Here is a 23,184-nt window from a genome sequence, read left to right as displayed (position 1 = left end):
TATGAAAATCCAAGCTGCCTTTATTGCAGAAATCGAGAGGCTGATCATAAAATCCATATGGAAATGCAAGGGATTCAGAACATCCAAAACAATCTTGAAAATGAAACAAAAACAAAGTTCAGTGACTTACACTTCCCAATTTCAAAAGTTAGTACAAAGTTACAGTATTCAGTGTGGTGCTCTCAGAAGTCTAAACATAAAAATTAATGAAAGAGAATTGAGAGTCCAGAAATAAGCTCTTACATTTATGATCAACTGACTTCAACAAGGGAGCCAAGACAATTCAGTGGGGAAAGAACAGTCATCTCAAAAAATGGCCCTGGGACATGTGGATATCCACAGACAAAGAAAGAAGTTGGCACCGCTACCTCACACCATATACAAAAATTAACTCAAAAGTGATCATAGACCGAAATGTACAAGTAAGAATGATCAAACTCGTAGAAGAAACCACAGGTGTAAATCTTTATGATGTTGGATTGGACAATAGTTTCTAAGTTATGACACCAAAAGCGCAAGTAATAAAAGGAAAATAGAAAAGTTGCACTTCATCATAATAAAACCTACTGTTTCTTCGGAAAGTGAAAATATAATCCATGGACAGGAATAAAATATTTGCAAATTATATATCTGATAAGAAACTTGTATCCATACATAGAAAAAAAAAACTTTTACAAGTTAACATAGAAGGACAAACAACCCAGTTAAACAAAGGGCCCAGGATTTGAACAACCATTAAACAACCATTTGAATAAGCCGATGAGCACTTGAAAACATGCTCAACAGCAGTCATTAAGGACTGTAAATCAAAATATAATGAGATGCCAACCCACATCCACTAGGATGACTAAATTGTAAAAGAGAGGTAATAATAAAATGTTGGTAAGGATGTGGAGAAATTGGAACACTCATTCATTGCTGGCCAGAGTTCACTGAGATACCTAAAATAGTTTGGCAGCACTCCAAAATGTTCAACATAGAGTTACCATGTGACTCACTAGTTCCACTCCTAGATATATACCTAACATAACTAGCAACACAAGAACCCGTTCATCAATATTCACTAATGTTCACTAACCTGTAACCTGCTCACTAGTGTTCATAGGAACGTGATTCATTACAGCTAAGACGCAGAAACAATCCAAATGTCCGTTCACTGGTGACTAGACAGACACAGTGGGCTATATCCACACAACGAGTACTCTTTGGCCATGATAAGGAATGAAGTCCAGACTTGCCCCACTCTTCATAAGTAGAGTGTTCCTAAGAAACCTTCTGTAAGCTGCAGTGATGTAAGGGACAGAAGTTACCATATCATTACAGTGAAACATCTCATCGGATATCTTTTGCTTAGTGAAAACAGGTATTAATGTCTTTTGTAAAAGCCAGTAGTATTAAGTGAACTTTCAGATAGCAAGGGAAATTTATAGTATGGTACGTACTACGCCGTGGATGAACTTTGAAATCATTATGCTAAGTGAAAGAAGCCAGTCACAAAAGGCCACATATTGTTCGATTCCATTTATATGGAAAGTCTGGAATAAGCAATTCAGGGAAACAGAAAGTCGTTCTGCAATTGCCAGGGGTGGGTGCAATTTTAAAAGGGAGAATTTCATGGTATGCAAATTATATCTCAATAAAGCTTTGCTGGACAGATGAGTATCTGAGAATACCTATTTCTAAATGCAGAGGTTTTTAAAAAAATCCTGTAGAAATACGCTGCATTAGTTGAAACTGGTTGGGAGAATTGGAACCACACCCAATGGCCTATCTGGCACTCTCCCAAGAACCAGAAATAAAAATCTGTCCTACAACCTACCAGAGCATCAGTCAGTCAGTCTGGCTCCACCATACTTTCAGCCACTGCCCGACACGTGATCAAGTTTTTCATAGTAGAATACAAATGAAGATTGAGTTAGACTCATTGTACCCAGGGACAGGAAATAACACTCCTTCCCCAATCTTGGGTCAGAGGTTTGGGAAGCACCTCAGCTGCCCCTGAGTAATCCAGCTTCCTGCCAAGGAAGAAAGCCAGAGATCTTGCCACCCCTGATTAGAAGGCCAGGGCTCATTAGACATGAATACCACCTTGATTGTCTGGTGAAAACGAGAGTGGACGTGCCGGCAGGTTACAGCTACCCCAGAAGTCGTAGTAAGGGGGTCAGGTGGCTGGTGGATTTGGGCTCACTGGACAAGGGTGGTTCCAGGGGCTCCTCTCTTGGTTATCTCAGGGACTGTACTAGGAACTGCCCATCCAGTCACTCATGGTTATTAATAGCCCATTTCCCTCGGACACTGTGGGAATGCACGAGACAGAGAAAATGCAGTCTGGCCCTTAAAGAAGTGAAAATGTGGGTCACAGAATGTTCCAGTTCAGTGTGTTTCAGACTTCAGCCTATCTCAGAATCACTGGAAAGCACAGATTGTTAGGTTCCCCCCCCACCCCCTTACAGAATTTCTGAATCAGCAGATGTGGGCCAGATAGCCCACCACCCTGCCATTCACACACACAGTTTCTTCTTTCCCCCCTCCTTTGGTTTCTTCTTCAAATTTTCTTCTATTTCTTTTTGGTTTTATAATTATCTTTGTTCTTATTTACCTCTCCTGTAATGTTATTTCTGGAAAATTTCCTTTCACACGGTCCATTCTGGCTGAACACATGAGAGAAGAAAATACTAATTGTATCTTCTCAAAAATGGTTGCCATGTTTGTCCTGGAGCAAGGATGTTTAGTGCATCTGGAACGCTTTGGATCAAAGTGCATTCTCCAGGTTTTCAGACGTCATTGATTCACTTGATGCACAACTTTGGAATCAGGGTAGACTAAGCAGCTTCCTGGAAACGGTGCCATGTTGATCCCACGCTCTCCGCCATAGGCAGGTGATAACAGAGGTGTTGGTTTTCCTGCTTTTTCCTCTTCACCCTGACCAAAAGAGCCCCTGGAGACAGAGTCCTAGTCTCCCTCGCAATTCCATTTCTATTTCTCTCTCTTGACCTGCTTCGAGTGAGCGTGCCATCAGTTGGGCTGTCTGTCAGAGAGATTTAGTGTGGGGGGCTGTTTGGTCAGTGCAAGGGAAAGCTAACGGTCCGGCCTCTAACACTGTCTGGCTTTCAGAGATTGTTAGGGTTTTCCAATGTCTTTCCTAACTAACCCTGTGCTGAACATGGAGCTTTCCATGTGCAGAATGACTTCCACCCAGGAGCTGCAGTCAGGGGTGGGGTTTGGACCAGGGTCCGTTTCATGAGAGAACTGGAATGATGTCAGAAGCATCGTGAGGCTTCGCAGGGGCCGCTCCCGTGGGACCAGGGGCTTCTGTGGGGCAGGCTCATGAGTTAGCACAGCGGTAACTGCTGACTGGTTTCTGAGGACACGCAGTCCTGCCCTGGACTCCGAGAAGTTCTGCCGCTGCATCAGGACAGTAAGCTTCGTGTGCTGACTCATTTCCACAAGTTAGAGAGCACTTTCTTTCAGTGGGTGTTTGGAAAGAAAATGCAAAGTAGATATAACTTTCCTACCTGTCAGCTGCTGACTTATACTGAGGGTGCCTAGAATAGAATCTTTTTTTTCTTTTGGGTAGCCACCTTCTCCTCAGCTGCTTTGGTCCCCAAAGTGCTGCGGTCTGGAGTGATAGCATCTCCTTGTGTGTAATCCTACCAGTGCCTTTTTTGATCAAAGACATGGAAGTTCTGAGCGGTCGAGGGTAGTCCCTGAGCTGGTCTCGGCCCAAGCATACGGGCTCTTCCATCTCAGGCTACTCGGGTCCAGTGCCTGAGGGAAATATCAGAACAGTTGAATAGATCTGAGCACTACTGATGATTCATTTTTTAACTATTTTCCTCAAGTACCTGAAACCATAGTTACCAGTTATTTAAAAACAATGGTATGTAGGCTAGTGCTTGAGGTTTGAGCATGGCCATATAAAAAACCCTGACCAGGAAAGCCTATTTAAATGAAGACCAATTAAATTAAACACAGCCCATTGATGTTACAGGAGAGTGTCTAGAAGAGTGAACTTGCTCAGCCGCATGAATATGAGGTTCAACAATTTCAAAAACTTTGGAGCCATTACTGTAACCAATCTGAAGGGTTCACCACTTGGGGTATGTCAAATTGAACCCAAGGAAACGAGGAAAACAAAGAACTCTTCATTACATGTTCTATAAGTAAGGAGACCTATAAGTAAGACTCCCTGTGGGACAGGTAGCGTATTCTGTGTTTCTAGGGGGCGGAGGTGGGGGTGCTTGCATGGAACTTTTGGCTCAGTCGCCCGTGTCTCCCATGTCAACACGCTAGTGCATGCATCGCATGTTCTAAAAATGGCGGACAGCTCCACCCGTAGGAGATCTCCGTGTTACAGCGAACTGCAGGCTCACCTCCGGGGGCTTCTGCGCAGGCCCCATCTCCAGTCTGGCTGAAACTGGCGCGCATGGGAGCTGTCCGCTGAGACAGCTGGTTGGGCTGCCCCTCGGCCGGGACGCGTGATGCCGCAAAACAGCACATGCCTTCCCTGCTTTTGTCCCTTCCCGTCCTCCCTTCTGCTGGCAGCATCCAGCCCTCTCACTTGAATAACTTTCTGCTCTATCTTAGCTAACGTTATCTCTTCAAAATCTGCTTCTGACTTGCTCTTTCTCTCTTCCCCTTCTACGATTAATTATATGTTAGACCCTTTAAGTATGTCGCACATGTCTCTTGTGCTTTTTAAAAAATTATTCTTTTTTCCTATTCGTGCATTAGTTTAGACATCTTCTGATAAATTGTCTCTCAATTCACTGACTCTGTGTGTAATTAGTTGTTAACCCATCAATTGCCTTTTTTTAAAAAGTTTTTTAAAAGTTTATTTATTTATTTGAAGGAGGGTAGGGGAGAGCGGCAGAGGCCGACTGCGCGCTGAGCCTGACGCGGGGCTCGATCTCAGGACCCTGATCTCAGGACCTGAGCCGACAGCAAGAGTCTGACGCTTAACCGATTGTGCCACCCACGCACCCCATCATTAATTTCTTTCTTATTTCAAATATTAAAGTTTTTAGTTTCAGACTGTCTATTGGATTACTTTTTATAGATTCCCCTTTGTTGATATTATTATCCTTTTACCTACTTCGGTCATATTTTTCTCCATCTTCTTAAATTGTATTAATTGTGGTTATTTCACAATCCTCATCTGTTAACCATCGTTTCTTGGTCATCTGTAAATAATTCTGTTGTCTGTTTTTTTCTCTCTTGATCATTGGTCATCTTTTCTTGCCTCTTCAGTAAGTTTTAATTTTGCCAGACAACGTGAGCAAGAGCAGCGTAGATACTTCAGATGTTATTATTTCTCTGAAAGAGCTTCCTTTTTTGTTAGGCAGCTGAAATGAGGTGATGGTTATCTCAAACCAATCAGGATTTGCAGCTTTAAAGCGACACGTTAGCCCCTGGCTTACCTAGGGGTGTCATGATTGAGGCTTTTCTGGGCTTTTCATAAAGAGCCTTGTGAGTCTCTGTTTCCTTAGCCCTGAAGAATTGGGAGATCCAGATATGCACTCGAGAGTCATAGCCCTATTCTCCAATGTTCGGTACCATACAGAGTAAAAATCTGGCAAACACCTTGAGAAGAAAACAGGTGACTCTAGCAGGTTTTGATTTGGAATTACTTCAAAACTCCAATAGATTTCCCTCTGCAGTTGAAAAGTTTTCAGACCCTGTCCCCAGCTGCCTGCCTTACTCAGGCCTCTGCAAATGTTCCATTTTGCACACCAGTCATGTGTTTGAGATCCCTCATTTCTAAACTGGCAGAGCTGTCCCACACAACCACTAGAAGCTTTGCTGGTTTCTCTTTTCCCCAGCGGTGTCCTCTTCCTGGGCCAAGCTCAATTCTCTGCTTGCAGATAGAATTGGTAAATGTCATTAGAGAAAAAAGTGGTTGGCAATCATAAGCTCATATTCTAATTGTTCTCCACTCCCTGAAAAAATTTTCCAACTCCTTATTGCTTTCTCAGCTCTCTGATGTTTTCGAAAATACAGCTACTTAATTATCTCCGTATTTGCCCAAATACTGTGGCAAGATCCCTTGTATCTCTTATCTAGCACATCAGAAGTTCTTGACAATGTTATCTTGATATCCATTTCCAACTGATTATATAAACCCTGTGTTTCTCGATGTTCTTTAAAACAATTTTTTTGGGCCTTCCTTATTCATTTCCTCATTAATGAGTTCAATAACATTTTGGCCTGTGCTAAAAATGGCATTGGAAATTCTACTTTGCACACCACATATGAACTCAGAGAACGGAGCACAGGGAAGCACACTTGCAAGATGAGTTCCTCTAGAAGCGGAGAGCTCACTCTCGAAATCTGGGATTTCTCCGCATAATGGGACACATAGGAGGAAAGCAAGAGGAGGCTGAAGTCAAAGCTGACGTCTGAGACAACGGGGGTTGGAATGGCGCCCAAGGCAAGGTGTGTTTCCACATTCCGGTTCCAGGACTAGGCCTTTGGCAGACAGACTAGACTATCTTGTCAATATGAATTTATTCAGGATCAAGTGAAGTTTTCCTAAGATGCCCTTGGAAAACTCGGAGTCCAGAAAGGGAGATGACTCTACCCCTGAACCAAAGGTACATAGAGATGTCTCTCTGTGACACATCTTAGCCTGAGAGCCTTTTGGAATGACGGGCTGAATGGTAATTGGTTTCTACCTTTTATGAAGAGGTTGATGAGAAAATAATATTGGGTATGACGGACTTGTTTGTGATTCCAGTAATGCAACGTAGCACCTATGTAGGGATTTAGGGTTCTGTGGCCCCAACTGCCCGGGTGGGTGGTAGTTAAAGGGGGTCAGGGAAGGGAAGAGTTGAAGACCAAATGAAAAAAAAAAAAGAGCATTTATTCTAAGGGACAAAAAGGAAAACGCTCCTAATTTAATTCATTTTATTGAGAAGGCTAGCAAAACCCTATAAAACTCTTGTGTGAAACAAAACAAAACAAAAAACTGAATAAAGCAAAGCCCCCTTTTTTTCTTTCCAAGTTTTTATTTAAATTCCAGTTAATTAACATACAGGGTAATATTAGTTTCAGGTGTAGAATATAGTGATTTATCACTTCCATACACCACCGGGTGCTCCTCCAAGTGCTCGCCTTAACCCCATCGCCTATCTCACCCATCCCCCTGCCTCACCTCCCGTCTGGGAACCACCAGGTTGTTGTCTCTAGTTAAGAATCTGTTTCTTGGTTTTCCTCTCTTCCCACCTCCCCCATGATCATTTGTTTTGTTTCTTAAATTCCACATATGATCATACAAATCATATGGTATATGTCTTTCTCTGACTGACTTATTTTGCTTAGCACAATACTTTCCAGTTCCATCCGTGTCATTGCAAGTGGCAAAGTTTCTTTCTTTTTTATGGCTGATATATATATATATATATATATACATACATACATACACACACACACATACACATACACACACACATATACATACACCTTATCTTCTTATCTATTCATCAGTCAGTGGACATTTGGGCTCTTTCCATAACTCGGCTATTGTTGATAACGCTGCTGTAAACATCGGGGTACATGTATCCCTTTGAATTAGTTTTTGTATTCTTCGGGTAAATACCTAGTAGTGCAATTACTGGGTCATAGAGTAGTTCTATTTTTAACTTTTTGAGGAACCTCCATACTGTTTTCCAGAGTGGCTGCCCCAGTTTGCATTGCCACCAACAGTGCAAGAGTGTTCCCCTTTCTCCACATCCTCACCAACACCTGTTGTTTCTTGTGGTTTTGATTTTAGCCATCCTGACAGGTGTGAGGTGATACCTCATTGTACTTTTGATTTGCATTTCCCTGATGATGAGTGATGTTGAGCATCTTTTCATGTGTCTGGATATCTTCTTTGGAAAAATGTCTATTCATGTCTTCTCCCCATTTATTTTTTTTTCTTTTTTTAAAAAATGAAACCACATGGCACTCAACATTTTACTCATTTGACAGAGAAAGAGAGAGAGAGAGAGAGCACAAGCAGGTGGAACGGCAGGCAGAGGGAGAGGAAGAGGGAGAAGCAGGCTCCCCGCCGAGCAGAGAGCTCGACAGGAAGCTCCATCCCAGGACCCTGGGACCCTGACCTGAGCCGAAGGCAGACGCTTAACAGACTGAGCCACCCAGATGCCCCTCTTCTGCCCATTTCTTAACTGGATTATTGTTTTTTGGGTGTTGAATTTGAGAAGTTCTTTATATATTTTGGATACTAACCCTTTATCAGATATGTCATTTGCAAACAAACAAAAATCTTTATGCAAGATAAGGCACGCTCTATGGCTAGAGCAATTGGTCAACGAGGCCTCCATGATTACCCCAGAAAAGCTATTATCCCATTCCTACCAAACTTTGAATGTTCATTGTTACTGGATAGTCAATCTAGGAAATGGCTGCATGCGGTACTACATTCAGAGAGAACAATCTAGGACCCGGATCCATGAATGCAGGTCAGTGTATGTGTGTGAGGACATGCGGCATTTACACTTAAACAAGTGATGAAGGTGACTTAACCAAGGTCCACTTTGCAGCATTTCCCAAGAGTTTAACCTTTAGACTTGACCTCCCTGCTCTACGATAGTGTCCTTTCGCACTGCCACATCATTGCACCGGACATTTCCTCTGAGAGTCACATACGTCCAATTCCTGCATGGCCAGCAGTGATGTTGCCAGTTTTTTGGTAGTAATGATGGGGGAAAATAAAATTTCTGTTGTGGTAAAAAGAGGTTGCAGTAATGATAAAGAATGAAGGAAAAGGGGGCGCCTGGGTGGCACAGCGGTTAAGCGTCTGCCTTCGGCTCAGGGCGTGATCCCGGCGTTATGGGATCGAGCCCTACATCAGGCTCCTCCACTATGAGCCTGCTTCTTCCTCTCCTACTCCCCCTGCTTGTGTTCCCTCTCTCGCTGGCTGTCTCTATCCTGTCGAATAAATAAATAAAATCTTAAAAAAAAAAAAAAAGAATGCAGGAAAGGACACCGATGAATCCATGAGGAAGAAAAATTCTGCTTGTTTATAAATTCTGTTTTATCTGATGAAGTTTTACTCCAACATTGTTTTCTTTAAAAGGAGGAGTCAAGGGGTGCCTGGGTGGCCGAGTTGGTTAAGCGTCTGCTTTTGGCTCAGGTCATGATCCCAGGGTCCTGGGATGGAGCTCCATGTTGATCGGGCTCCCTGCTCAGTGGGGAGCCTGCTTCTCCCTCTCTTGCTCCCCGTGCTTGTGCTGTCTCTCTCTCTCTGTGTCAAGTAAATAAATAAAATCTTAAAAAAAAAAAAGCAAGAAGGCAAGAAAGGGGCATTGATTATTTTTAAATTACAAAATACTCAAAGTTTACAAAGGGATAAATGTAATGAATAAGGCCTTAAATTAAAAAACCTGCCCCCATGAACCCACCAAGTAATCTGAGAAATAGAACATTATCGATGTCTTTAAGGTTTTCTGCATGCCCTTGCCCCTTCCCACTTTAAGACTGCAGTTAGAACCCGAATTTCTCATCCCAAGTAGGGTCTTTTCTCCCTTGGCAATAGGTAGGGGAGAATATCATAAATATCTTAATAAGAATCATCCCTTTAGACACATAGCTCTCAAGTTTCTTAGAGAGGAAGTTTGAGGGGAAGTGGAAATAACACTTCTAAAGGAAGAATTACTTAAAGTAACTTTAGGGAACACGATTAGTCAAGATTCCTCCACATTGAGGGAATTGGAGATGAAGTAATGAAACCGAACTGATTTTTTAAGGAGAACTACTTGTTACAAAGAATAACAGGGCTTGAAATTGAGTCAAGAACTGAGTATAGTCCCCACAGCGTTTTGTTAACCAATAGGTCCGTTTGCACCTTTTTATTTTTGTGATTTCTAGGACTAAAACCATGTTGGCGGTAAGCTGGAAAATAAATGTGTTTTTGCTCATGAATTCTTCATCTATGAGGATTATAGGCATAGTAAACATGGAAAATGATATTTTCCGGCTACACACAGACCCCCTCCCAAGGCACTTCATAATGGCTTCTGATGTTAAGTGAATGAAAATAACACACGAGCTACTGACTTCCTTGCACTGAATGCAGTGGTGTCTGTGATTCCTGTAAGTATGAGCTACACGAGTGCTCCATTGGTGGTGACTAAGCCTTTAATGTCATACTCTATAGATTTTTAAAGTTTTTATTAGAAGTAACACAGACTTTGGGTAAGGTATCTGCAACATACAGAAAAATCTGAAAAGGAAAACAATCCTAGATTATTGACAATTCCTTCTTTCCCAAATACCCACTGTGAAGCCATGGAGGTGTCCATCCGTCCAGACTTTTAAAATGCAATGTGTGAATAAGATCTGTTTCATTTTTAAATGTAAAACAAAGAGTTGTAAAGGGAGCTAAGACTTCAAAGAAGGGGAAATGTGTCAGAATAGGAGGTGGTATGCATTACGTGATAATTTTGTACTAAAAATGATAATTATGGAAGCCATGTAATAACACAAAAAACTGCTTGTGATGTAATGTTAGATCAAACAAGATTACGAAGAGGGGCACCTGGCTGGCTCAGCTGGCAGAACATGACTCTTGATCTCAGGGTCATGAGTCAAGCTCCATGTTGGGCACAGGTTACTTAAAGAAAGAGAGAGAGAGAAAGAGAGTACAAAGACACAGGTGCATAGAAAAAAGAGCAGACGGAGATATTCCAAAATGCTAATAGTGATTGGGAACTAGGTGGCAAGATCATGAAGGACTTCTTATTTTTATTTATTTATTTATTTATTTATTTATTTATTTATTTATTATTTTTAAAAAAGATTTTATTTATTTATTTGACAGAGAGAGAGACGGCCGGCAAGAGAGGAACACACGCAGGGGGAGTGGGAGAGGAAGAAGCAGGCTCCCAGCGGAAGAGCCTGATGAGGGACTCGATTCCAGAACGCCGGGATCACGCCCTGAGCCGAAGGCAGACGCTTAAAGACTGAGCCACCCAGGCGCCCCAAAGACAGTGAATGTTTTATTCACTGGAAGAACTGGAAACTGTACTTAAAGTTCACACAAATGTACAGCTAGAGAGAAAATGAGGAAAGGAGTTAAAGTTTGTAGATCTAAATTCTAGACTTGGGGGGCACCCGGTGGCTCAGTCAGTTAAGCGTTCAACTCGTGATTTTGGCTCAGGTCATGATCTGCCCTGTGTTGGGCTCTGTGCTGAGCTGGGAGTCTGCCTTTCTCACTCTCTCTCTCTTCCCCTTCCCCCACTCGTGTACTCTCTCTCTAAAATAAATAAGTAAATCTTAAAAAAAAAAATAAATCCTAGACTTGGATTTGCCCTTACTAGCCCCTGTTTCCTATTTCAGTGTGTGAGTGATGAGAAAATGTCCTGCCTAACAGGGATTTGCCATTAGAGCAAACCAAACCAAACCAAAACAATCCACAAACTGAAAGAAAAATCAGAGGGCCAAGAAGAGATGGTGGAAGGGAGTCCTGTTAGATAGTCATGCCCACCTTTGTTTGAGTACTTCAGGGATGGGGCACACACATCATCTTTGGATTTGGCCCATTTCATTGCTGAGAGCTCTATTGTTACAAAGGTCTTTCTTATATCGGCCTCCAGAACTTTCTGCCCCATTGTCCTGGTTCCATCTCTGGGGATACCTTGGCCCTTGGCATGGCCTGATGGTTTCCAGGTGTGTAGCTATCAATCCCCTTGGTTTATGGGCCAAACAGGGGAGCCTGGATGGCCTTCTCAGGCCAGGAAAGCCCTCGTTATCATTTCGTCAGCGTGCCATGATGGGAACATGTTTAGAAAACACTGTTCTGGAGATTGATCTTGGGAGTGACCACCTTCCGTTGTGTTAGAAGTCATGCTTCTACCAGGGCAGCTAAGCATGCAGTCTCTGATCGCACTCAGGATTCATGGAGGACGTCTCAGTCAATCAAAATCCCCCACAGTCGTTTGGTTTTGTTTTCCACCAGTGCTTCTGCTTTTTGTGTGTCCTGGCCTGTACTTACAAAATTAGGTTTGGGAAGAAAGAATAGAATTTTACATTTGTCTCTGTTAAATTTTGTTTTGTTAGATTGGCCCTGTGGTTCCCTCCTAATGGGATCTTTTGGGTTCCTGATTTACTCACTCAGTGAATTTTCAGTCCATTCTACCTTGGGGTTCCCCATCTTGTAAACATGCCAGCTTTGCCCTTAGGCTGCAGGAACTTGCACTGGGCCTGCCAGCTCTGCCTCCAGCCTCTAACTTGGCTTTGTGACCTTCTCTTCTCTTCCATACATGGCCTCTGGAAATATTACCAGGGTCCACCTCTACAATTTCTAGATCTTTTTGCCAATGCTCACTGGCTAAATTTTTGGCTTCAGATTCTTCCAGTCTGCTTTCTAATCTTGAATTTGCTTTTTTGGGGGGGAGATATATTCCTCCCAATCCTCCCTCCACCCATTCTCCTCTACTCTTGACTTACAACCGGTGGGTCACCCATGACCATGTGTACACCCAGCCTGGCTGCCATTTTCCTAGGAGGGACCAAAGAGGGCACCTGAGGTTTTCCACTGGAGCCCACTCTTCAGGTTGACCCATTTGTCATGGAGCATGGGTGTTTATGAAAGTATCCAGTTCTACCAACTGTATTCTTCATTTTGCTCACAAGGAAGAGGTTTGCAAATGCTTTCATGAGCTCTCGGTTCGTTGAGTCTGCAGAGCTCTGCATAATCTCCCCATCTATCACCCCATCGAACAGATCGAATGAGCCTCAACATGTTTGGCTCATTCTTTGTCAATTCATGTTTTCTCTTAGTGATGATGGTTTCATTAAGTGCTAAAAGACTAGCTCTGTAGTAATTCATCTAAAATCTTTCCTGGTCACTAATTTGTACTTGCAAAATCCCTCCGACCCAGTGATAGATGAGGAAACTCTCTGGACATATGAAGCAGTAAAGGATGGCATTCTCCTAAGAGGTTTGGTAGGAAGCTGGAAGACACCATGTGACTTGGTGGTCTGGAGGGGTCATGGGGACAATCTGATTGTTTATACGTCGGTTGCCTGGAGCAGGAGTGAAATCAACATGCAAGTATCAAACCAGATTCTCCCAGGGCTTAACCACAAAGGTTACAAGGCGGCCATTTGGCATGATGTGTTAATTTTCCTGTTTAAAGGAACAAAGGTTAAATTAACAGAATGTGTCACTGGAAGGTAGTTCCGAGATCAGGCAGACCAGCGCTCCTCAAACTGAAATATGCACATGAGTCACCGGGCACTTTTATTAAAAATGCAGATTCTGATTTAGTAGTTCTGGGGTAAGGGCCTGAGAGTCTGTATTTCTGACCTGCTCCCTGGTAATGCTCTTGGCCTATGGCTACACTTTATGTCACAAGGACTTCAATTACAATGCTTTTTTTTTTTTCTTCCAGATGTAGAAACTGAGGTCTAGAGAGGTGTTTTCCCCAAAGCCGCAATGATGAAGTTAAAGCAGTTTCTTTCATTCAGGTCTCCTGGGGCCCAGGTCAGTGTCCATTTAATTGCAAAATTACTGGACTGTAAAACAGAGGTTTACCCTTTCTTAAGGACTCACAACCTACGGCCAGAGAGCCAAGGTTAGATTCCAGGTATAGCCATGCTTGCACACAGACACACACCCACATGCACACACACACACACGTGCTCACACTCAAAGATAATGCATCTCTCATCAGTTGTGATGTGTAGGAAACACATGAAATACAAACACATTAAAGATATTCTTGAATGCAAGTCAATTCTGAAGGTGTAAACTTTTTCTTAAGAATATTCTGGGAAAATACATGAGTTGTTTCTGACTTCTTAAGTATAAATACAGAACATTCTGGGGTTCTACAGAGACCGTGTTACTGATAAAAATGTGTCATAATGACGTTTTCTATAGTTTGAATAGTAAAAGCTCTGGCTCAGTGAGTTCTATGCTCTAACATTTATAATGGACCCTGGAGTTTGGAGATTTTCCATTAACTTCTGGTATTGAATTTTTGTTGCCAACTATGACTATTTGTTTTTTTGAACTCCGCGGAGGAACTAAGCAACTGAGAAATCCCAGGCAGAAGCGTGTGTGTGTGTGTGTGTGTGTGTGTGTGTGCTTGTGTGCACACATGTTAACTAAACATTGCAGATTCCTGACATTTTTTTTCTCCTTCCTGAGAAGTGAAAAGAGGAAGGGAGAAGAAATTGTCTGGAGTGGAAAAGAGGGTCAGAAAAATCCTTGAAATGAAATCTCTCCCCTTTACTGGAGGTTTAGATAAGATGATAAACTAAACCAAGTAAAGGAAAATTGGCGTCACAAACTCCTATTTTGGGAGGCAAGTACCTATGGTGGGTTAAGCCCCTTGTTGCATCTGCAGCCAACTATCTACGGGATAGGAAGCTTCTTGAGGTCAAGGCTGGGTCTTTTTTTATTGATTCCAAAATGCTTAGAAGAGGGTCTTGCATCCAGTGGGAGGCCAGAAGCATCTTTGGAATGAAATATCATTCATCTTCCAGCATCAATCACTCCTGGCCAACAGCCCTGGAAGCTGCTAGTGTGTTTTAAAGAGCATAACAGCCATGTCTGGGAGCTCATGAGTTGGTGTTTGTCTGGAAGTTGCAAACCACAGCTGACTGTGGCTTCTCCTCTCCTAATTGGCCTCTTCTTGTCCACCCGGAGTCTCTCTGATGGCATTCTCTCTTTCTTTATGGGAGGAAAGAGTGGGAGGAGAAGGAGGAGAGTAAAGAGGAGGAAGAAGGAGTCCAAGGAGGAGGAGGGAGAGGAGCAAGGGGAGGAGAGGAGGGGAAGAGGGATGGAGAAGATGGAGGAGTGGGGCAGAACTGAAGGCAGAAAGATGGCAAGCTGCTTGTGCCGAGGAAAAGGGGTCAGCCTCCTTCCCCTGAAATGCCCCTCTTCTAGCTCCCCAGCCACCACTGATCTCCGGGAGTCCGTGTTAGGACACTTTGAAAACCCAACTTGGCTAACCCGGCAACACCAAAAGATAGATGTTGGCTCTCATCACTGAACATTCCAGAGATAATATGGGTTGGATCAGTTTTTAGCACTTTCTTTGTAGTTCTCTGGAAACGTGTCCCTTGAGCGTGGGCTTCATTCTCAAGCTCATTTCTGTCATCTTTTTTTTTTTTTTTTAAGAATTTATTTATTTATTCGACAGAGATAGAGACAGCCAGCGAGAGAGGGAACACAAGCAGGGGGAGTGGGAGAGGAAGAAGCAGGCTCATAGCGAAGGAGCCTGATGTGGGGCTCGATCCCATAACGCCAGGATCACGCCCTAAGCCGAAGGCAGACGCTTAACCGCTGTGCCACCCAGGTGCCCCTCATTTCTGTCATCTTAAGAAGGGTTTACCTATCAGCCTTAAGTGGATGCTTCCTACCATTGTCAGCCTTGCTCTCACCGGGCTGTCCCCGAGGCCTTGCTAGGGCCAGGAGGATGCCGTGCACCCACACACGTGCTCACGCTCAAAGATATTGCATCTCTCATCAGTTGTGATGTGTAGGAAACACATGAATTACAAACACATTAAAGATATTCTTAAATGCCCTGTTGTGCCCATCTCACGATCTCTCTGGAAGGAATGGTGGGATGACCCTGGTTGGCACAGACCAGTGGGGCCAACCCCAGAGTTGGGGATGGAGTTAGTCCCTCCAGGCTCATGTCTACTCCACATGGGAGGGAGGGTGGCAAGTTCACTCTGTGCTTTGAGGGTCTTCTCAGCTTTCTCACTGGGGTTATGTCTTTAACGATCTGTTGATTTACCAGATGGCCTAGACCTGAACACTCACAGTTGAGATAGGTTTTAAAAATGTCAGCAAAACTATTGCAGGAATGTTGCCTTAAACCCCAGGACCGTTCTGCTTACTCTTAATGTTAAAATCCCTGCCCGTGGCTAACGTAGAACATTTGGTCTGTCAATTAAACCTCATTAATCTGCCAATTAATCATGGCTGCTTGGTAGTCACCAGAATGGGAAGGCATTCCGGACACCCTCTAGAGAGAATACCAAAGAGTGTGAGGAGCATACGTTCCCTTGTCCCTGAGTACATACGTTCCCAAACAGACAGCACTGATCCGGGTAAGACGTGAAGAGCAATGCCAGAGGGGCTCATCTGGGCTCCACCCTGTCTGGGTAAGGGATCTGGAGGAAGGTGTTGACTTTTTCTACACGTTTCCTAAGATGGGATAGGCTGGTGATGGGTAGTAAGGAGGGCACGTATTGCACAGTGCACTGGGTGTTATACGCAACTAATGAATCATCGAACTTTACATCAGAAAATAAATAAATAAAAATAAAAAATTATAAAAAAATAAAATAAAATGGGTCTAAAAAATTTAAATGTGCTAGAAAAATGTCTGACACCTAATAAGCGGCCACTCTTCTGTCTGTTGTTATCACCGAGGCACGACGCAGGTGCGGAGCGGGAAGAGTCACCCCGGGATGCAGTAAGGGGCGTAGGCTGCAGTAATGGTGGTCACGATCAGAAGTATGGGGAGTGGGGCCGCGAGGAGGGGGATGCTCGTGGGGGCGCTGTCACATGCGCGAGGACAGGAGAGGTAGCGGGAGGCTGGTAGCACAGAGCATGTGCAGACGTGAGTTGGAGCAGCATCTTCTGGAGTCCGTGGGTGGCCCTCCAGAGGGGCACAGCCCAAGGGGATCCTGGGAAGGGCAGTGGGAACAAGGCAGAAAGGCATGTTGAGGCCAGCTCGTGGAGGAACCTGAAGGCCAAGAAGGGAGGTTTGGTCCTGCTGCAGATGTTCGAGCAGCACTGTGAAAAGCTGGACACCCCGTGTTGTGTGGAGAACATGAATCTGAATTCGGGGCATAGGAGGGGCCCACAGAGAGCAAGTAAAGAAGCAGAGCGGGACAGTACCATCTCTGGCTCGCTCTCTCCAGAGGCTCTGGCTACAGCCCTCCCCGCCCCTCCTGCCTGCCACTGATCATTAGCCCGAGCCCAGGGGTAATCAGTGGGTCTCCCACCTCCAGGACACTGACAAGAGACCCTGGCAGTGTCCCAGGGCCTGTGGCAGGCGAATGGGCACATCACAAAGGGGCCCGGGGGCTGCAAGGGAAAAGGAACTGAAAGGTCCTCCAGGCTCTTGTCTGTGGCTATCGTTACAAGAAGGATCGGGAGGTTGGCAGCCGAGGGAGAGGGTGGGAGTCCCCAGTCCTGGCCTTGACCCATCGGACAGTGGGACCCCTGCCAGGCTGGACATGCTGGCAAGCCTTGCCTGGGTCTAACACAAAGTCACATGGGGATAGAGACACAGGCTTGTGAAGCATACGATGCGAGTGTGCGGTAAAGCGTGTTGGTATTTCGTAAGGGTTTGGCACGTTTTCGGAATGATTCTGGCTGTCTGCCCAGCTTTGAGTTTCCTGTTCATAGCTCCCCACATGTGTCACGGCTGAGGATTAAAGCCCCCATAGGTCTGACACAGACGTCACTCAGAGTCTCCTTTCTTTCAGCCTCCGTAAAACTGGGTGGGCTGACAAGATGTGAGGGACACTCTCGTGCTGCACGGACCAGACCCAAAGCTCTTTGGAAAAAGAAAAGAGGAATTAGCAAGTCTCTCCAGGACTGACTTCAGAATGCACTTTTGTTTTTAAGAACCAACGTCGAGTCAGCTGACTTATTTGGGGGAAGAAACGCTGTGGGCTTACCCTCAGAGTCACCGCCTTCTGCAAGACCAGCCATCCCCGAATGTCCCCACGATGAAGAAAGGAGATGGTAAGATGATTAATTGCCCTTCTGGTTTTTGTTCCCGTATTTCCCCCTCGTTTTCTCGTTGCTTACTTCTCCACGGATGAAAGATTTAGCAGCCACGAATGGACTTCGAGAAAACTGAGCATGTTATGCTGTTTGTTGAAAACAAGATTTTAAGGATTTCTTGGACTTCTGTGGCTCTGTAGGCATATTTCACCTCAAGATGTGTCTGTGAGTCATATTAAAAAATCGCCTGTGATAATGTATGTTTTACTCTATGGAATATTAACTAGGAATGATATGGGAATATACTACTTATAAGCCACAAATAGTTGCATGACTTTTGGTAAATTGTGCGGTCTAAGTGAAGGGTATTATGAATGAGAATCTCTTAAAAACATTGTTGCTGATGTTAGAATTCAGACTGATTTGAGCACTTCCCATTAAGCTTTGCCGGTTTGAGAGGGGCACAATCTGGCCCGATGTTTGGCTGAAGGCATTGCATTTCTATTAACAGACACCCATGGGTTGCATTCAAAGTTAGAATGTGTTGTCCTAGCAAGGCTTATATGTGCTTCCTCCAGTACAGCTTAAAATGTCATCTTAGAAGCACAAGCATTTTTTTTCCCCCCGAGGCTTGACAAATGTTACACCCAGAGCTGTAAGGAAAACTCTCAGAGGAGATGATAAACATTGTCCGGTATTTCTCTATTGGACATGCTTGACTTCCATAATCCTGTCAGTAGCATTGCTGTGGGAAAGAATCAGAAAATGGGACAGAATCTGGAAGATTAAAGATAGGAAGTGAGAACACAAAAAGGAGAGCAAAATGAGGTTTACTGTTCAATTCGGTTCAATTCAATTGACAACTCCTGACTTTTATGCAAAATGCTGGTTGGTGCTGTAGTGAGGAGGGCATGGGGAGCTGGGTTCGGGAAGGATGTCTCAGATGGTGCAGCCGGTTTGTGAATCCTGTTACCTGCCCACGGGCAGCTGGAGACCACCGCGCGTGCTAGAGGCCAAGGGAGGGTTTATGCTCCCTGGAAGCGTGTGGATCTGTTGGGGAAGGGAAGGAGATAATGCTGCCCACAAGGAGCAGGGAGCACTTCTTGAGATGAATTTAATCTTCCTAATTCTGGTGATGAATGAAGAGAGATGCTTATGGCCTTTCTCAAGTCAGCACGGGGTTGCTAATCTTCTAACCCACAACACCTTCTGGGCACACGCCTGCTTACTCACTTAGGAGAAAACCTTGCTGGGCATGGTCGAGGAACGGCTGAAATTCACTTCTAAAATATCCCTTGCAAAACTAACAGGACTAGCACATCCTCATTGTCAGAAACAAAATAAAGGACATATAGATCAGTAAATAAGATGAAAGATAAAAATCTATCACTGTGGGATCAGTGCTAATTTCTTTCTACAGAAGATATTTGATCACATTATACAGAGAATTTATTAAGTCATGTTGGTAGATGTTTTCTATTATCAACATTACAAAACTAACATACTTATAATGAAACCTTTGCGCCTCTTCTCGATTATTTCCTTGGACTATATTCCCAGAGGAAAAACCGTAGGGTCAAACGGCATAGCATTTTTGAAGCTCTCGATCCCTGCCACTAAATTTAATCTAGGAAAGTGCTATTAATTTACACTCCCTCCAGCACTGTATGAATACCATCTTACCACACTTTCATCAACATCGGGTTTTTGTTTTTTGTTTTTTGTTTTTTTAATAAATGTGCTAATCTGATAACTGGCAAAGATTATTTTGTTGTCTTGATTTGCTTTAAGGGAACACTTTGTAAAACCTTTCTACTTCCTATTCTGCCCCTTTGGGTTCAGTTTCTTGTCTTTTTTGGTTACTCATATCAAAGCAATCATTTCTTACAGTAACTTATGCCAACCTAATTTCTGGGGACTTTGACCTCATTTGATGTCTCTCACCAGGCCTGCGGAGAGCGTGGGGAATAGGCTTTTGCTCTTTCTACCATTTGAACAACGCCGGGCAAAACTCAGTCTTTATGATTTTTATTTCCTTTTTGTCTATAAAATGCAAAGATAAGGACTGACTTTTCATCCCACCACATGACTGTACTGGGAGCAGAGATGAGACAGAGAAAATTTCTTTGAATAGAAAAACAGTGAAAAATATGAAACGGTACAGTTACGATTGCTGTCATTATGAAGTTTATATTCTCACCTTATAAAGTATTTATGTTTGGAGAGTTACATGCTGAGATTTTGGCAATGTGTTCTAATTCTAGACTTGGAAAGTGTGTGTGTGTGTGTGTGTGTGTGTGTGTGTTGCAACATATTTCTTGGTTCTTGGAGTCAGCACTAGCATTCAGTGTGTTCTAGGGGCACATGGAGATACTGGAGATTGAAGACGGTTTCTATTCTGTTGCTTACTAATCTCATTTGCATGCAGGACCGCATGCTTCTTCTTATATTGCATTGTTGTTGACCACTTGCTTTGCTCAGTTCCCCTTCTCAAAGGCGGGACTTGTTTCATGTGTATTTCTCTCTCTAGGGCCTGGTCTGGGATCTGATACTGAGCGGGGGCTCAATGAATGTCTCCTGACTGAGTCCACAGAAGGGAGCTAGGAACATTGTTACCTAACTCTGCAGGGAAAGGAATATCTTAAGAAGGAATCACGGAAGATTTTGAAAATGGAGATTTTCTGGGGCAGATTGATGATTTTGTTTAATTTTGTTTGGGTTGATTTCTGTTTTTATTGAATACAAACCAAAGGTAGAACCAGGAAAATGGAGATCACAGACTTGTAAGTGCAAGTCTCATGAACTTGGTGTGAGTATGAAATGCTTTACAGGGGGGTACAGGGTTTCATTCTGACCCCCAGTTCAGTGCTAGGCTGTTAGAATCAGAACCAAACTGATGCTTAGCAATGGCTTGAACTTGGTACCGAATAAATAACAGTGATGGCTAATACTTAATCGAGCACTTGACTATATGCGAGATCCGCTTCGAAGTGCCTCGGGTATGACGTAGCCATTGTTATGGTCTTATTTTGCAGAGTAAGAAGCTGACGTACAGAGAAGTGATTTTCCCGAAGTCACAGCGGCAGTCAGTGCACAGCTGGGAGTCACGACGCAGTCTTACTTAGAGTGCACAGGTTGGTGAGGGTAGGGTTGACTGAACTCTAGAGACAATGGCACATAGGTTTGGGACCATTGATGATGTTTGTACTGTTCACTCGGGTATATAGTCACCATTTATTGAGTTCCCACTAAGGAACACTGATCTGGGTTCTTACCTCATTATGTCTCATCTGTTCACAACCTTGCAAGATTGGTATCATTACACCTGCTCAAGGACCAAACCCACTGAGACTCTGAGCGGCTCAGTAAGTGGCCCAGAGGTGATGAGCTAGTGATGAGAGATGCCCATCAATCTATACCAAGTCTGTTCAACTTCCTAGCCTATGTGCTGCACTGGTCCGCACAGCTGAGTGCTGATGCGCTTGGTTCTTCATCCAAAAGTGCTAAGTCCAGTTCTACATTTGGAGGTACTGGGCCTAGAAACTCAACCAATGCATCCCCTCACTTGGGGATTGGGGGAGGTGGGGTGCTCTGCCTTTGTTTCTCTGAATCTGTGTAAGCCATTGTGAAATGGTACCTGATTTTCAGGCCAACATTCCCTGGCAGGATTATCCAATTTATCATCTCATCCTAGACACGTTAAGTGTTTAATATTTGGGGACCATCCTTATATATTTTAACCATCGAGCCCCCAATTCTGTACCAAGAATGTCCAAAGAACATCTCCAGGGAGGATGGGACAGAGTAAGGCAAGTTCTAGCTTGGGAGAGGGGGCTGGTTCTCTTTTCTCCCAGGAAACTTACCTATCTTCTCTTCGATTAGTTGTTCCAGTTAGAAGATGGGTATAAGAATATAATTTAAAATAGCATTTTACACAATTTGCTATTAAACTTTTCAGTAAGATTTTGGAATTTTAAAATATTTTTTAACAAGGGGCGCCTGGGTGGCTCAATTGGTTAAGCATCCGACTCTTGATCGCAGCTCAGGTCTTGATCTCAGGGTGGTGAGTTCGAGGCCCATGTTGGGCTCCACACTGGCCATGGAGCCTACTTAAAAATTTTTTTTTTCAACAAAAAACATATAGTTTGTGTACATTTGAATAGATCACACACAATTTAAAAGACTATTCAGTGAAGTTCTTCCTCTCCTTTTTTCTCAGACACCTCTTTCCTTCTCTCTCACCAACAAGTAGCTAAGTAACCGTTAATAATTTTTTCCATATTTCCACACTGTATTAGGGTTCTCCAGAGAAACAGGACCAACGAGAGATAGATACATCAATATCCTATTGGTTTTATATGTAAAATCAGGCATATCATTGGGATATTTTGAGAGAGAGAGAGAGAGATAAAGAGAGAGAGAAAAGAGATTATAAAGTATTGTCTCGTTTGGAGGCTGAGAAGTTCCATTATCTGTTGTCTGCAAGGTTGGACCCAGGAGAGCAGGTGGCACAGTTCCAAGGCCCGAGAGCTGTAGGGCCAAACGTGTAGACTCTAGTCCAGGTCTGAAGGCATGAGAACCAGAAGCACGTAGAGAAAATAGATGTCTGAGCTCAAGTAGTCCTGCGGCGTCAGTTCAACCTTTCTCTGCCTCTTTGTTCTATTTCAACCCTCAAGGAATTGGGGGATGCCCACCTGCACTGGGGAAAGCCATCTGCTTAATGCAGTTCAAAGGCCTGTCTCTTCCAGAAACCCCTTCGCAGACACACACCAGCTACGTGGGCTCAGTCAAATCGACACATGAAATTAGCCATCATACACACTAAAGGTGCGTGCGTGTGATCTTCCGCGCCCTGTTCCATATCTGCGTCTAACGAGGTGCATTTTTAACCTTTCAGTGGACTCGTAAGTTGTTTGCAATCTTTCGCTATTACAGCCAGTGTTGCAATGAGTAACAGCCTCGCCTGTGTCATTTTGCAGGAGTGCAAACAAACGGGTTGATTGGCTAAATTCCTAGAAGTGGAATTGCGAGTCAAAGACTTGGGCATTTGTGATTTTGATATGTATTTCAAAACTGCCCATCCATCTCCCACCCGGTTATACTAAATAATACTTCTGGGAATGTTTGAGAGCATGTTTCCCCATGCACTTGCCAACATAGTATGCTAGCCAACTGGTTTTTATTCAACTCTTGAGGTCCTTCGGGGGACGAGGTTAACTCAGTGTGTTTTTAAAATTTTCATATCTCATTTCATGGTGGAGGTGTCTTTATTTAGACTTTATTTTTTGATAGCAGTTTTAGGTTCACCGTGGAATTGAGGGGAAGGTATAGAAATTTCCCTCTATGTTCACTCCCCCATTATCAATATGCTCCCCCACCCCAGAGCAGCTCATTAGTTACAACGGATGAACCAACACCGAGGCATCATTATCACTAAAGTCCATGGTTGATAGTAGGCTTCTCTCTCAGGGTTGTGC

General features: G+C 43.7%; 1 protein-coding gene across 11 annotated transcripts in view; it reads left to right on the top strand.

The window, feature by feature from the left end:
• Positions 1-17,246: 17,246 nt before the first annotated feature.
• IL1R1 (interleukin 1 receptor type 1) overlaps positions 17,247-23,184 on the top strand; it is a 71,541-nt gene continuing 65,603 nt past the window's right edge. For 2 of the 11 annotated variants that reach the window (XM_057308971.1, XM_057308976.1), the window contains exons 1-2: positions 17,253-17,725; positions 20,743-20,845. The gene's annotated coding sequence lies outside the window, so the exon portion shown is untranslated. Of the gene's footprint in view, positions 17,933-20,742; positions 20,846-22,383; positions 22,535-23,184 lie in introns of all 11 variants that reach the window. The other 9 variants (XM_026488349.4, XM_026488338.4, XM_057308975.1 and 6 more) reach the window with 8 other exon arrangements.

This window comes from Ursus arctos, unplaced genomic scaffold (assembly GCF_023065955.2).
Source record: "Ursus arctos isolate Adak ecotype North America unplaced genomic scaffold, UrsArc2.0 scaffold_8, whole genome shotgun sequence".
In the NCBI taxonomy this organism is placed as follows: domain Eukaryota; kingdom Metazoa; phylum Chordata; class Mammalia; order Carnivora; family Ursidae; genus Ursus; species Ursus arctos.
Note: the sequence above shows the minus strand (reverse complement) of the source record. Positions and strands in the feature narration are given on the sequence as shown.